A 14962-nucleotide genomic window follows, 5' to 3' on the forward strand; every position below is an offset into this window, starting at 1 on the left:
TTGCTATTACCATATATAATGGTCTCCTGGTTCTAATCATTTCACTTAGCAACAGTTCATGTAAGTCTCTCCATCCAGGCCTCTCTGAAATCATCCTGCTGATCATTTCTATAAAACAATCATATTCCATAACATTCATATACCATAACTTGTCTAGCCATTCTCCAACTGATGGGCATCCATTCAGTTTTCAGTTTTTTATCACTATAAAAAGATCTGCCACAAACATTTTTGCACATACGGGTCTCTTTCCCTCCTTTAAGATCTCTTTGGGATATAGGCCCAGTAGAAATACTGCTGGATCAAAGGGTATACACAATTTGATAACTTTTTGAGCATAGTTCCAAATTGTTCTCCAGAATGGCTGGATGTATTCACAGTTCCACCAACAATGTACTAGTGTCCCAGTTGTCCCACATCCCCTCCAACATTCCTCATTATCTTTTCCTGTCATCTTAGCCAATCTGACAGGTGTGTAGTGGTATCTCAGAGTTGTCTTAATTTGCATTTCTCTGATCAAGAGATTTAGAGCACCTTTTCCTATGACTAGAAATGGTTTTAATTTCTTCATCTGAAAATTTTTTGTCCGTATCCTGTAATGTTCTGTTGTCTCCAGAAACTGCTGATTGCTCTCTGGAGGAGATCTGCTGTCTCAACTCAATCTCTCGGTCAGATACTTCTTTCTGTAGAGAGCTGCCAAATCTGACCTAGAGTAGAGACTCCTCCTCCTCCAGAGTGCGGCCCTCTTTTATCCTCCCAGAGAATGGGCATGGGATAATGCAAGGGCTTGTGGGAAAATTACTTCTACCAATGAACTTGCTCCTTTTAGACATTAAGTTCCTCCCCAGAAGTTCAAAGGGGTAAAAACTCCCCTTAAAGGCCAGAACTAGAGAATTGTTAAGTATGGACTTAGCAGTTAGTAAGAACCTAATATCTCATTATCTTATTAGCACTTAGTAAGAACCTAAAAATATCCTTTGACCACTTATCAATTAGAGAATGGCTTGAATTTTTAAAAAATTGAATCAATTCTCTATGTATTTTAGAAATGAGGCCTTTATCAGAACCCTTAAATGTAAAAATGTTTTCCGAACTTATTGCTTCCCTTCTGATCTGCATTAGTTTTGTTTGCATAAAAACTTCTAAACTTAAGATAATCAAAATTATCCATTTTGCTTCTATAATGTATCCTAGATCTTTTGTGGCCACAAATTCCTTCCTTCTCTACACATCTGAGAGGTAAACTATCCTTGTTCTTCTAATTTGCTTATATCATTATTTATGACTAAATCATGAACCCATTTCCATCTTATCTTGTTATAAGGTATTAGGTATGGGTTAATGCCTAGTTTCTGCCATTCCAATTTCCAATTTTCCCAGCCGTTTTTGTCAAATAGTGAATTCTTATCCCAAAAGCTGTAATCCTTTATTTCTTCAGGATTCATCTTGCCATTGCCAATCTAAAATGTTCCTGCCTGATAGCATATAAGTATTAAGGAGTGGAAGTGTGAATAATATGTACATTTAATCTTCATGCTTTTTTATTGATAAGTATTATTAGATATAACCCATGGATGATGCTTTAGTGAAAAATTCAGGTGACAGGCAGGGGAAAGAGAGAAGATTAATAAGATGACAAAGAGTGGGACAAAAAGAGGTAAATACATACTTTTGATACCACTGATATCATGTTTCATTAAGTCTACCTGAGTGCCACATTCTTAGAAAAGAGGCATTTATTTTCAAATCAATCTTTTTCACTATTTCCTGCCTCCTAGTCTTATGTTACTCAGTCTACTTCTCCTTAATGATAAATCTTTGCATAAAAAATTAAATTATCAAATGGCAAAAACAAAGAAATATTTCAAAATATGGAACAGAATTCCAAATATTAAATTAATTATAATATATATAAGTATATGTGTGTATAAGTATATATTTGCATTCATAATTCATTTATTGTTGCTATTATTGTTTATCCTTCATTTTTCAAAGAAGAACAATGACATCATGGGGTGATATCCTGACTTGTTTGTGAATTGAATTTTAGTGAGATAGAGTTGCACAAAGTCATTAGCCTCATTCTCTCTTCCAAAGTCATCAATGTCCAGTGGCAAGATGAAAGTCAAAACAACTGCTAATGGTCCAGGATGCAGTGGATGACATTGGCACTTTTCATGCCTGACCAAGCTCTAAGTGTTTCATAGCACTTACTTCAGTCATTTCATCTGCTCATGCTTCCCATGCTTGGGGAAGACAGCTCTCTAACTTACTGAAAGGTTTGAGGTCCTTTGATTACCCCTAACCTGGTATAACTGCAAGACAATTTCATCATGTGGTCACTAAGTATGATAAAGCTTCTTGGAGCCAGAGGTAAGAGTGGAATGACAGCTGAACCAAAGGTAGATATATAGAGGTGTTTGTGAATGTGTTTGTGTCTATGTGTGGGTGTGTTTGTGAGTGTGAACAAATGACCCAAATTAATCGCAGTTCTTCCTCTCACTGCCTCTGTGACTTGAGCACATTACTTAATCCCTCTGGGCCTCTACCTATAAAATGAGATGATGACAATAAATGAGCTCCAGGGTCCTTTATAGCTTTTAACTTATGATTCCATGTGACAGATTCAGACAGATTCAGAGATAGAGAGACAGAGACAGAGAGACAGAGACAGAGACAGAGATAGAGAGACAGAGACAGACAGAGACAGAGAGAGAGAGAGACAGAGAGACAAAGAGACAGAGAGAGAGAGACAGAGAGACAGAGAGAGAGAAAGAGAGAGAGAGAGAGTGTGTTGTTATTAAGGTTGGTATCCATATTGAGCTTATTTTGGAACATTTTGTAAGATGTTGGCCTAAATTTAATTTCTGCCAAACTAGTTTCCAATTCTGAATAGTAAGTAACTGGGTTTATCAATTACTATTCCAAATGAATTTATTTCTGATTCTCAGTCTAGTTTTTTCCACTGATTTTTCTATTTTTAACTAGTATCCAATGTATTTTAATGATTACTTACTAGAGTATAATTTGAGGCCTCCTTCATTTGCTTTTACTCCTAAGCGGATTTCCTGTTATATTAAACACAAGCCCCCAAATATAAGGTAATTTGTTCAAACTGTAACTTTCACGTTTACAAAGTACTTTACAATCATGATGTCATCGGAGATGAGCACTAAGATTACTGTTTTCACTTTAGAGGGAATAAAGGACATGCCTGGGGTCTCCTAGTTAAAGTCAGTAGGGTTTGAACAAGTTTAGGACTTCAAGTCACATCTCCAGCCAATTCACTACTGAGATGTTAGTGGTCCCTCAGGAATTTGCCACGTGCTCCCGTACTGTGAAGTTAGCCTTGTCGTGACAGAGACTTTCTAAGTACAAAAGCAGAAGGAGCAAACACATAGTCAGGAATTTTCGGGATTTTCCTGGAGTGTCTCCGCAAGATTATCACACTTCTTAATCACAGCAAGACTGCTTTGAAGCTGAGGAGCATAGTTCTTACGTAATAAGCCAGCACGCCCAGCTGTAACAAGGGAACTCTGATTCCCAACGAGCATTGCGGTACTACAACTCCCAGGATGCACCGCGCTAATTCTCCCCTCTACGTTGGTGTGGGCTGGAGCTTGTAGTTTCCTTCAACGCTTCTCTAGTGACCATCTTGGAGAGGTAGGAAGTCCGGGGGCTTGGAAGGTACCTGCTTGTGTCAGAATTTTGGATTATTTTCAAACGAGAAAAAAAAAAATCCAGCTCTGAAAATACCGACGGCTACTCCGTATTCAGAATCTGATATCTATTATCATTGACGTGCTCTCATCCCACGAGCCCTCTTCCTCAGCCTTGAGGTAGGGCGGGAAGGCCGGGGGAACCGGAAGTGGCGTGCTGTGGCATTATGGCGGCGCATTGGAGCTCCAGGTATTCGCAGAACGCGTTTGTGAGAAATGGTGGAATAGACTTGGCGTGGGGTTGGACGGCCGTAGGGGCTGAGGAAAAGTGGAGCTGGGTCTCGGACTCAGCTGAGAGTGGTTCTAAGCGCCGCTCTTTGAGGTGTGGGCTGCAGTCTGCGTTCGGTTCGGACCGGACGCGCCGGGGCGGAGCGGAAGGGGTCGCCCCCCACCCCTGCTCTGGCCGGGGGACTCTGCCTATTTTCTCCCCCCGCGGTAGCGCCGGAGCTCCGGGGAGGCCTCTCCTGGCCCGGGACTCTGGCTGCCCCCTCTCCCCCCGAGGGAGGAATCCAGGAGTTAGGGCAGTAGAGATGGCCCCACACCAACTTCAGCCTCCATAGGGATTTCTGTGAGCCGTAAGGTGGAACCTAGGAAGCCCTTAATTATTAACTTTCTGGCCCGTTCTTCTTTTTCCACCTTTGCCCTGTGCTGTCATTCCTCATTCTCTCCTTCACTATCTCCATTCCCCCCGGTCAGTTCCTCCAGCCTTGTCTACTCTTCCCCTTTCTCTCTCTATCTCTTTCCTCATTTCCCATCTTCTACTCCCCTTGTGTTTCCCTCTTTCCCCCTCTTTCTCTCTGCTTTCTCCCTTTTTCTCACCCCATTCTTCACTTCCACCTGTTTCTGTCTGTACTTACTGAGGTAAAGAGTTTAACCAAGTCACCAGCTAGTAAGTTCGTGAGGCAGGATTTGCACAGGCTCGCTGTTCCATTACAGGCAGAGCCACTTCCACTTTTCCTGATTTCTATCTGGCTCTGGGCCCAGATGGCCCTGGAGGGAAAGCAGGCAGGTGACTTTACACAGCCCACCGTCACTTCTTTACTTGCATGTCTCGGCTACACGTCTCCGATGTCTTGTCCTCTTGGAAAACAAAGTACAAACCACAACAACTTTACTAGGAAGGATTGGATACAGAACACCTGAGGTAGAGTGTCTGCTGGGGATGGAGGTTACCATTGAATTGAGGCTTGGAAAAAACTTTTTAAATTTATTATTCAACTTGGGAGAATTTCAACTAGTGTGATAACCTTGTGAGTATTAAGAAGGGGACAAGAACAAGAGATGTAAAGGTCAGATGGACAGGATTTGAGGGGCGAGGAACAGAGCAGACCGGAGATGACTGAGGTTGGGTACACGCTGATGCTCAAAAAGAGATAAGAAAACATTTGTTAGAGCAATTATGGGGGACTGGGATAATCTTTTACAGAAGGGCAAAAGGATTATATTGCTGGATCGTGGAACAGTTAAGATTAAGTTGCAGCTTTTTGGCATATTTAAAGAGCACTTGGGTAGTAAAAGAGAAGATGTCAGAGCTAACAGGATTGGGGTTTAGAGAGGAGAGGTTGAGAGAAGGGACAAGGAGTCAAAGGTAGTTGAATATATATAGTTGAGCTCTGTATATTTAAGTATATTTAAATGAGTTAAGATTAGAAATGGAATCAGTCAAGCATCTATTAAGCATTTATATCTAGGTATAAATGGAAAAGCAAAAACATGACCTCTGCCCTCAAGTATCATGTTCTCATATGTGATAAGACATGCAAAAAAAAATATATATAGATATATATGTAGAGAGAGAGAGAGAAGAAAGAGACAGAGACAGAGAGAGAGAGTGTGTGTGTGTGAGTGAGTGAGTGAGTGAGTGAGTGAGTGTGAGTGAGTGAGTGTGTGTATGGAAGAATTGGAAGTAATGGAAGATAATGACAGAAGGAAGGCAAAAGAAAGGGAGCCTGGATGGAAGATAATAGGAAAGGCCTCCCACAGAAGATAGGTTTTTGATCTGAGTCTTGGTGGAAACCATAAGATGGGGAATGGGAGTATCCACATATGGAAGATAACCAGTGAAAAGACATAGAATTAAAGAATGGAATGCCTTGTTCAAGAAGCAGCAAGGTGCTAGATTGTAGAATGTGGAATTGAATAAAATGTTAAGAAGCTTAGAAAAATAAAAGGAGGACAGGTGGTGGGTGTTTTTGAAAGCTGAAGAGGCTTTCATATTTGATCCTGGAGATGTTGGGGAGCCACCAGAGTTAAGTAGTGTCACAGCTGTGCGTAAGAAAAATTACTTTTTGCTTCTTAGTAGACTGGAATGGGAAAAGCTTAAGGAAGACTAACAGTCTATTGCCTGGCATGAGTTGATGATAACTTAAATCAAAGCTTAAAACTGCTCAAATTTTGGAAGTATCCTATGTATAGTTATGAAACTTATCTCTGGCTGTTCTCATTCTTTTCTCCTGATTCATATTATTCAACAGATTTTTCACCATCCATTCTTATTCCCACTTCTCTAAAGTTATAGTATCAAAATGTATTGATTCAATTTAGATCTTAAGCTCTTGATAACATTACCTCTTAATACCTTAATTAACAACAAAATTTGCTGTGTCAGCTTTATCAAAAGTTGCTTTGTTTTAAAATTTAACTTTTAAAAAGTAATATTTTAGGGGCAGCTAGGTGGGTGCAATAGATAAAGCACCAACCCTGAAGTCAGGAAGACCTGAGTTCAAATATGGTCTCACATTTAACACTTCCTTAGCTATGTGACTCTGGGCAAGCCACTTAACCCCAATTGCCTCAGCAAATAATAATAATAATAATAATAATGTTTGATTAATGCCTTTTGTATTTTATCACAGTCTCATTTCTCTAGGGGAAAAACAATCACTGCCTCACCTTATATTGAACCTTCTCTTTTGACAAAGAAAAACAATTAAAATGATTAATCTGAAAGTTTCATTATCCAACATTGTAACAACAGTATTTCAGTTTTTTAAAGTTTAGTTTCCTTTTAGTGATATTCATTGTGTTTTCTTTTGGATCTCTTTATTTCATTGAATTAATTCATACTAATTTTCTCATTTCTGGAAAGGATGATAAGACCATTTTTTAATTTTTCTTTATTCAAAAAAGTCATCACCAAGTAACTAGCCTATTGGTGTTGAGCTTATTTGGTTAGGCTGATCTTTAAAAAGCAAACACACTGTTTTCTGGGACCATAATTAGACATCCCATGTTAAACTAAGAATTGGAAAATCCTTCTCGGCCTAATCTCAAGCTAGTATTTTGTGATTGCTCTAAAATATTCTTGTTCAGGAAAATACAGGTATAGTCTTGCTGAGTTAGTTACTTGTGACAGGATGACAATTTATGTCACATAGTAATTCTAAGAAGAGCAGAGAGAGCTATAAATTTTATATAAATTACTCTCATCTCAAGAATTTCCAATTACCAAACATACACATTTTGAATCACAAGAATTTCCCTACAGACTCTACTGCTACTGTATTCATTGTTTTGATGAAACTGCTAGAGCATCAAATGTTAGAAATCTTGTCACTTGCACACTTGCATTTTGTGATATTGAGTGTATATGTAGGTTCCCTCCTCATAGCACAACAAATGACTTAGAACTAAAAGAAAAAGAAAGAGATGAAGAAGAAAAGAAACAACTTTTATATTTCATAAGGCTTAATATATATAAAAGAGGAAGAAAATATTTAAAAAACTTCATTTGGGAAAAAGGCTAGTAAAAATTGAAGAGGAATAACAGGAGAAAAATGTAACATTTTACAGTATAATTAGATTTTGTATTGTCTCTTGATCATACACCATTTCGTAACACTTTATGCTGGTTTTCATTATTAATTGTTTACATTGTATAACATTCTTTTCCTGCATGCTTCTTTGTTGACTGGGTTCCTCCTCAACTTTGAGTTTTAGAAACTTTAGTGCTTCCTGATTTGCATCAGAATAATATATATATATTTTTAAGGTTAAAAAAAATATGCTTCAATCTGTATTCAGACACAATCAGTTCTTTGGGTAACATTTTTCATCATAAGTCTCTTGGATCTTTGTATTGCTGAAAATAGTTAATTCATTCACAGCTGATCATCTACAATATTGCTGTTACTTTGTGTACATTTCACTTTGCATCAGCTCATGGAAAGCTTTCCTGGTTTTTTTCCAAAAGGCATCTTGTTCATCATTTCTTGTAGAACTATAGTATTACGTCACAGTCATATACCACAATTTGTTTCTCCCTTCTCCAGTTGATGAACAATCCCTAGTTTACAGTTCTTTGCCTTGGGGAAATTACTCTTGCCTCCCTCTCCCTGCCCTGTTTGTTCTGTTCTCTCTCTCTTTTTACACTTCCCCTCTTCTAGAATTTTTTTTTCCCCTTCTGACTGCCCTTTCCCCAGTCTGCCCTCTTTTCTATCACCCACCTTGTCTTTCTCCTATCTCCTTCCCTTCCTGATTTCCTGTAGGGTAAGATAGATTTCTACACCCAATTGAGTACATATGTTAGTTACCCTTTGAGTCACTTCTAATGAGAGTTAAGGTTTACTCAGTTTACCTCAACTCCCCCTCTTCTTTTCCATTGTAAAAGCTTTTTCTTGCCTCTTTTTTAGCAGATAATATATACCACTCTAACTTTCCCTTTCTATTTCTCTCAGTACATTCCTCTCTCACCACTTTATTTTTCTTTTAGATATCATTCAGATTCAGCTAATATTTGTGCCCTCCTCAATGACAAAAAATCATTATGAATCATAAGTATTATCTTCCCCTGTAGGAATGTAAATGGTTTGATTTTGTATTCAACTCTGGTTTTTAAAGAACACTTGAAAATTCTCTATTTAATTGAATGTCCATTTTCTTCCTTTGAAGAGTTATATTCAATTTTACTGGGTAAGTGATTCTTTTAATTCTAATTGCTTTGCTCTCCAGAATATCATATTCCAAGTCTTCTAGTTTTTTATGTAGAAACTGCTAATTCTTTTGTTATCCTAACTGTGGCTTAACCATATTTGAATTGTTTCTTTCTGGATATTTGCAGTATTTTCTCATTGTCCTGGGAATTCTGGATTTTAGCTATATCATTCTTGGAAGTTTTCTTTTGGGGATTTCTTTCAGGAGGTGATTGTTGGATTTTTTTCAATGTCTTATTTTACCCTCTGGTTCTATAATATCGGGGCAATTTTCCTTGACAACTTCTTGAAAAATGGTTCTTAATTTAATTTAATTAATTTATTTTTAATCACGGCTTTCAGATAGTCCAATAATTTTTAAAAATTCTTTCTTCTGGATCGATTTTCCAGGTCAATTGTTTTTCTAGTGAGATATTTTACATTATTTTTATTTCATTCTTTTGGTTTTGTTTTATTGTTTCTTAATTTCTCATAAAGTCCTTTGCTTCCATTTGCTAAATTCTGATTTTTTTAAGGAATTATTTTCTTCAATGAGCTTTTGTACCTTTTCTATTTGGCCAATTTTGTTTTTTAAGGTAATCTTTATTGTACTTCTTTTGGCATCACTTTTATTTCTCTTTCTAGTTTTTCCTCCACCTCTCTAAACTGATTTTGAAAATTCTTTTTGAGTTTTTCTATGGCCTGAGATCAAATCTTATTCTTCTTGGATGCAAGTACTTTGACTTTATCATCTGAAAGTATATTTTAATCTTCCTTATCACTGTAATAACTTTCTATGGTCAAAATCTTTTTCTATTTTTTGCTCATTTTCCCAGCCTTACTTAACTTTTAACTCTTTGTTAAAGTAAGGCTCCATTTCCAGGGAATAGGGTGCATTGTCCCAAGTTTTAGGAGTTTTCAGAGATCCTTCTAGGGACCTGTAAGTTTCCAGTTCTTCCATTGTGGTTTGATGTAAAAAGAGATGTGTTTACTACTCTCCTGGCTTGTGCTCTGGTCTATGAGCAACTACAAGCACTCTTTTTTGCCCTGGATCTATGAGAAGGATTTCTACTCCACTGTGGCTTTTAGTGTGCTTTTACTTTTTTTTTTTTTTTTTTTTTTTTTTATGATTTATATTCTTTTTTTTTTTATTTAAACTTTTTGAAAATTAATTTTATAATTATAATTTTTTGACAGTACATATGCATGGGTAATTTTTTTTTTACATTATCCCTTGTATTCATTTTTCTTTTTTTTTTAAATTAATTTTATAATTATAACATTTTTTTACAATATATATGCATAGGTAATTTTTTACAACATTATCCCTTGTACTCCTTTCTGTTTTGAATTTTTCCCCTCCTTCCCTCCACCCCCTCCCCTAGATGGTAGGCTTTCCCATACGTATTAAATATGTTATAGTATAACCTAGATACAATATATATGTGCAGAACCGAATTTTGTTGTTGCAAAGAAAGAATTGTATTCCGAAGGTAAAAATAACCTGGGGAGAAAAACAAAAAATGCTAACAGTTTACACTCATTTCCCAGTGTTCCTTCTCTGGGTATAGCTGATTCTGTCTATCATTGATCAATTGGAATTGGATTAGCTCTTCTCTATGTTGAAGATATCCACTTCCATCAGAATACATCTTCATATAGTATTGTTGCTGAAGTGTATAATGATCTCCTGGTTCTCCTCATTTCACTCAGCATCAGTTGATGTCTCTCCAAGCCTCTCTGTATTCATCCTGCTGGTAATTTCTTACAGAACAATAATATTCCATAACATTCATATACCATAATTTACCCATTCTCCAATTGATGGGCATCCATTCATTTTCCAGTCTCTAGCCACTACAAAAAGGGCTGCCACAAACATTTTGGCACATACAGGTCCCTTTCCCTTCTTTGGGATTTCCTTGGGATATAAGCCCAGTAGTAGCACTGCTGGATCAAAAGGTATGCACAATTTGATAACTTTTTTGGCATGATTCCAGATTGCTCTCCAGAATGGTTGGATTCTTTCACAACTCCACCAACAATGCATCCCAGTTTTCCTACATCCCCTCCAACATTCATCGTTATTTGTTCCTGTCATCTTAGCCAATCTGACAGGTGTGTAATGGTATCTCAGAGTTGTCTTAATTTGCATTTCTCTGATCACTAGTGATTTGGAACACTCTTTCATATGAGTGGAAATAGTTTCAATTTCATCATCTGAAAATTATCTGTTCATATCCTTTGACCATTTATCAATTGGAGAATGGCTTGATTTCTTATAAATTAGAGTCAGTTCTCTGTATATTTTGGAGATGAGGCCTTTATCAGAACCTTTTACTGTAAAAATGTTTTCCCAAGTTGTTACTTCCCTTCTAATCTTGTTTGCATTAGTTTTGTTTGTACAAAAGCTTTTTAATTTGATATAATCAAAATTTTCCATTTTGTGATCAATAATAATCTCTAGTTCTCCTTTGGTCACAAATTCCTTCCTCCTCTACAAGTCTGAGAGGTAAACTACCCTATGTTCCTCTAATTTATTTATGATCTCATTCTTTATGCCTAAATCATGGACCCATTTTGATCTTATCTTAGTATGTGGTGTTAAGTGTGGGTCCATGCCTAGTTTCTGCCATACTAATTTCCAGTTTTCCCAGCAGTTTTTGTCAAATAATGAATTCTTATCCCAAAAGTTGGGATCTTTGGGTTTGTCAAACACTAGATTGCTATTTTTATTCACTATCTTGCCCTGTGAACGTAACCTATTCCACTGATCAACTAGTCTATTTCTTAGCCAATACCAAATGGTTTTGGTGACTGCTGCTTTATAATATAGTTTTAGATCAGGTACAGCTAGGCCACCTTCATTTGATTTTTTTTTTCATTACTTCCCTTGAAATTCTCGACTTTTTGTTCTTCCATATGAATTTTGTTATTTTTTTCTAGGTCATTAAAATAGTTTCTTGGGAGTCTGATTGGTATAGCACTAAATAAATAGATTAGTTTAGGGAGTATTGTCATCTTGATTATATTGGCTCAACCTACCCAAGAGTATTTAATGTCTTTCTCATTATTTAAATCTGACTTTATTTTTGTCACAAGTGTTTTGTAATTTTGCTCATATAATTCCTGACTTTCCTTTGGTAGATATATTCCCAAATATTTTATACTATCGACAGTTATTTTGAATGGAATTTCTCTTTGTATCTCTTGCTGTTGGATTGTGTTGGTAATGTATAAAAATTCTGAGGATTTATGTGGATTTATTTTGTATCCTGCAACTTTGCTAAAGTTTTGAATTATTTTTAATAGCTTTTTAGCAGAATCTTTGGGGTTCTCTAAGTATACCATCATATCATCTACAAAGAGTGATAGTTTGATTTCCTCATTACTTACTCTAATTCCTTTAATTTCTTTCTCAGGTCTTATTGCCGAGGCTAGCATTTTCTAGTATAATATTGAATAGTACTGGTGATAGTGGGCAACCTTGTTTCATTCCTGATCTTACTGGGAAATGTATTCACTTTTCCAAATTTTCCACTTCCTCCCCTAGGTGATAGGCTATCCCATACATGTTAAATGTGTTACAGTATTATTCTAGATACAATATATGTGTGTAAAACCAAATTTGTTGTTGCACGGTAAGAATTGGATTCCGAAAATATAAGTAACCTGGCTAGATAGACAGTAGTACAAACATTTTACACTCAATTCCCAGTGTTCCTTCTCCGGGTGTAGTTGTTTCTGTCCATCATTGATCAACTGGAATTGAATTAGATCTTCTTTATATTGAAGATATCCACTTCAATCAGAATATATCTTCATATAGTATCGTTGTTGAAGTGTATAGTGCTCTCCTGGTTCTGCTCATTTCACTCAGCATCAGTTCATTTAAGTCTTTCCAAGTCTCTCTGTATTCATCCTGCTGGTCATTTCATACAGAGCAATAATATTCCATTCATTTTCTAGCCACTACAAAAAGTTGCTTTTACTTTTTAAGGATTCTAAATGATTGCTGGAGTTCCTAAAGTTCTGAAGACTGTTATTAGTATATGCTTTATTTTATTACCTTGCTTTTGTCTACTTCTCTTGTCCATTCTTGTTGCTCTTGCATCTTTCTCCTTTTTTTTTTTTTTTTTTTGCCTTGTCGTTCATCTAGGTTGAACTTTTTCCAGATATTGTTAGTCTCTAATATGTGTTTATCTAAAAACATCTGATTGAATATAATCTACTTAAAATATCTGTTCAAAAGCATCTTTCTAACTTCAAATGCTTGTTCTGGTGTGAAACTACTGTGGATGCTGGAAGGTTCTGGGGGAAATGGCCTCTTGATTTACTATTACAATTTTGTAATTTCCTATAGGCAGGAACTGAGTCTTCTAGTGTTTTTTTTTGCTTTTTTTGATTGCCTATAGTATTAGACCCAAAGATACCAAATAAATAAATACCTTTAGCAACAAGGAATGAATTGACAATCAATCCTAAAGTGTAGGACTGACTATATCACTCTTCTGGAAGAAAAAGAAGGGGGAAAACAAACTAATACTAAAACTGACCAACACACCCCTCAAATTTTAACTATCTCTTTAATATTTTACACTGTTTACCCATCATCCAACCCCTGCAAAGGCATAGAAGGCCATATCTAATTGTATCTTTTCTTTGGGCCAAGATTGGTTCATAACTTTGCAATATTTGGTTTGAATTGGTTTATAGTGGTGGTTCTTTCAATAACATTGCTGTGATCATTGTATATATTTTCCTGACTCTCTTTACTTCATTTTACATCAATTCATGTAAGTCTTTTTTTGCTTTTCTGTGTTCATCACAATCATTTCCTGAAGGACAGTCATATTCCATTACATTCATATGTTTCTGGTTTGTTTCTTCATTCCTGAAAAGATGATAATGGTCATCCACTTTCTTTCTAATTTTCCCCCAGTCCAAGATAAAAGTTTATGTAATATTCTTCTCTAAAATGTAATATTCTCTGGTTGGGGTTTTTTGGGGGTCTCTGGAGGCAGCCTTAGTTTCAGTTCCATAATCACCACAAGTGCAGCCAGGAATTAAAGTCCAAATCTTTTATTGTCTCCTTCACTTGGGGCTTGGCTAGTTTTTTGGGAGGCTTTCTGGGTCTTGGTTTCAGTGGAGAAGCGAAGGAGGACAGCCTGCCATCACTTCTCTGGTCTTCCCTAGTTCTGATTCTGGCTGAGTTTGTCCCAGCTTATATGGTCTCTTATCAAAGGTGTGAATCTTCTAAAACTATAATAAGTACTAAGTACTAAGTACATGTACTGAACTAGAGAACTGTTAGGCACCATGCTAAATAACCATTGTCTCTATCAATTCTACTGACTTAGCACCTTGTTTCAAGTTCTGGCCCATAACAATTTCTACCAGGAAAAGTGGTGCTGTAAGTAATTTGCTGCCTATCAAAACTTTTTTTGGGGGGGGTCAGATCTCTTATCATGGAATATATTCCTGGAAGCACAATCTCAGGGTCACAAGATATGGACATATTAGCCACTTTATTTACCTATTTCCAAATTATTTTTCAGAAGTTTTACCTATTCCAACTCTATTAGCTATGTATTGTGTACCTTTACTTCCACAACTTTTCCATCATTGATTGTTCCTTTTAATTCAGTGAATATATAATGATCTTAAATAGTATTTGCCAATACATTTTTATTTGCGGTGTTTTTACATTATTTTACGTTACAATTGTATACATATGGGTAGAAAAAAAATTTTTGAAACATTAAAAACAGACTCCAGGTTAAGGACTCTGGATCTATGAATAGTTTTTCAGGGCTTGTTATTATCTAAACTTTGTCATTCATAAGAGCAAGAACAAAAAAAAAAGATTTCAAAGATTATCTGAAACTTAGGTTCAAATAGTGTATAGTTCTGAACTGGGAAGTAGGTGCTGCTGATTTACACAAATTTTGATGTTCATAGTTAAGGATAGAAGCAACTGATCAAAAAATCAATCTGCACAGAAGCTTTTTATAGATAGCTCTGCAAGCTAATCACTTTTACTACAGCATGTAGCAGTATAAGAAGAATCATTGTAATTATTATTATTATAACATTATAACAATTATAACAGATTATAATAATCTGTTAAATCCAAGATAGCTCCCTAGAGGCGTCAGGATAAGTAAAAGTCCTTGGTCTTTAGGGGGAGGAGTGAAAGAAGCAGGCAAACTGCCAGAATTTACCAAAGATCTCTTCTGGGTTCTGAAGTCCAGAATCTCCACTTTTTTCCTCCTAATCCTGCCCCTGTTGCCAAGTGAAATCTTGCTTCTCACCCCACCCTCTAATCCTTGC

The 14962-nt window shown here is 36.3% G+C and overlaps 1 protein-coding gene across 2 annotated transcripts in view; it reads left to right on the forward strand.

Annotated features, from left to right (window-relative positions):
* Positions 1–3602: 3602 nt before the first annotated feature.
* Positions 3603–14962, forward strand: part of CWC22 (CWC22 spliceosome associated protein homolog) — a 68242-nt gene continuing 56882 nt past the window's right edge. Inside the window, exon 1 of one of the 2 annotated variants that reach the window (XM_074302972.1) lies at positions 3603–3909. The gene's annotated coding sequence lies outside the window, so the exon portion shown is untranslated. Of the gene's footprint in view, positions 3910–4652; positions 4864–14962 lie in introns of those variants that run through there. The other variant, XM_074302973.1, reaches the window with a different exon arrangement.

Source organism: Sminthopsis crassicaudata, chromosome 3 (genome assembly GCF_048593235.1).
Source record: "Sminthopsis crassicaudata isolate SCR6 chromosome 3, ASM4859323v1, whole genome shotgun sequence".
In the NCBI taxonomy this organism is placed as follows: Eukaryota; Metazoa; Chordata; class Mammalia; order Dasyuromorphia; family Dasyuridae; genus Sminthopsis; species Sminthopsis crassicaudata.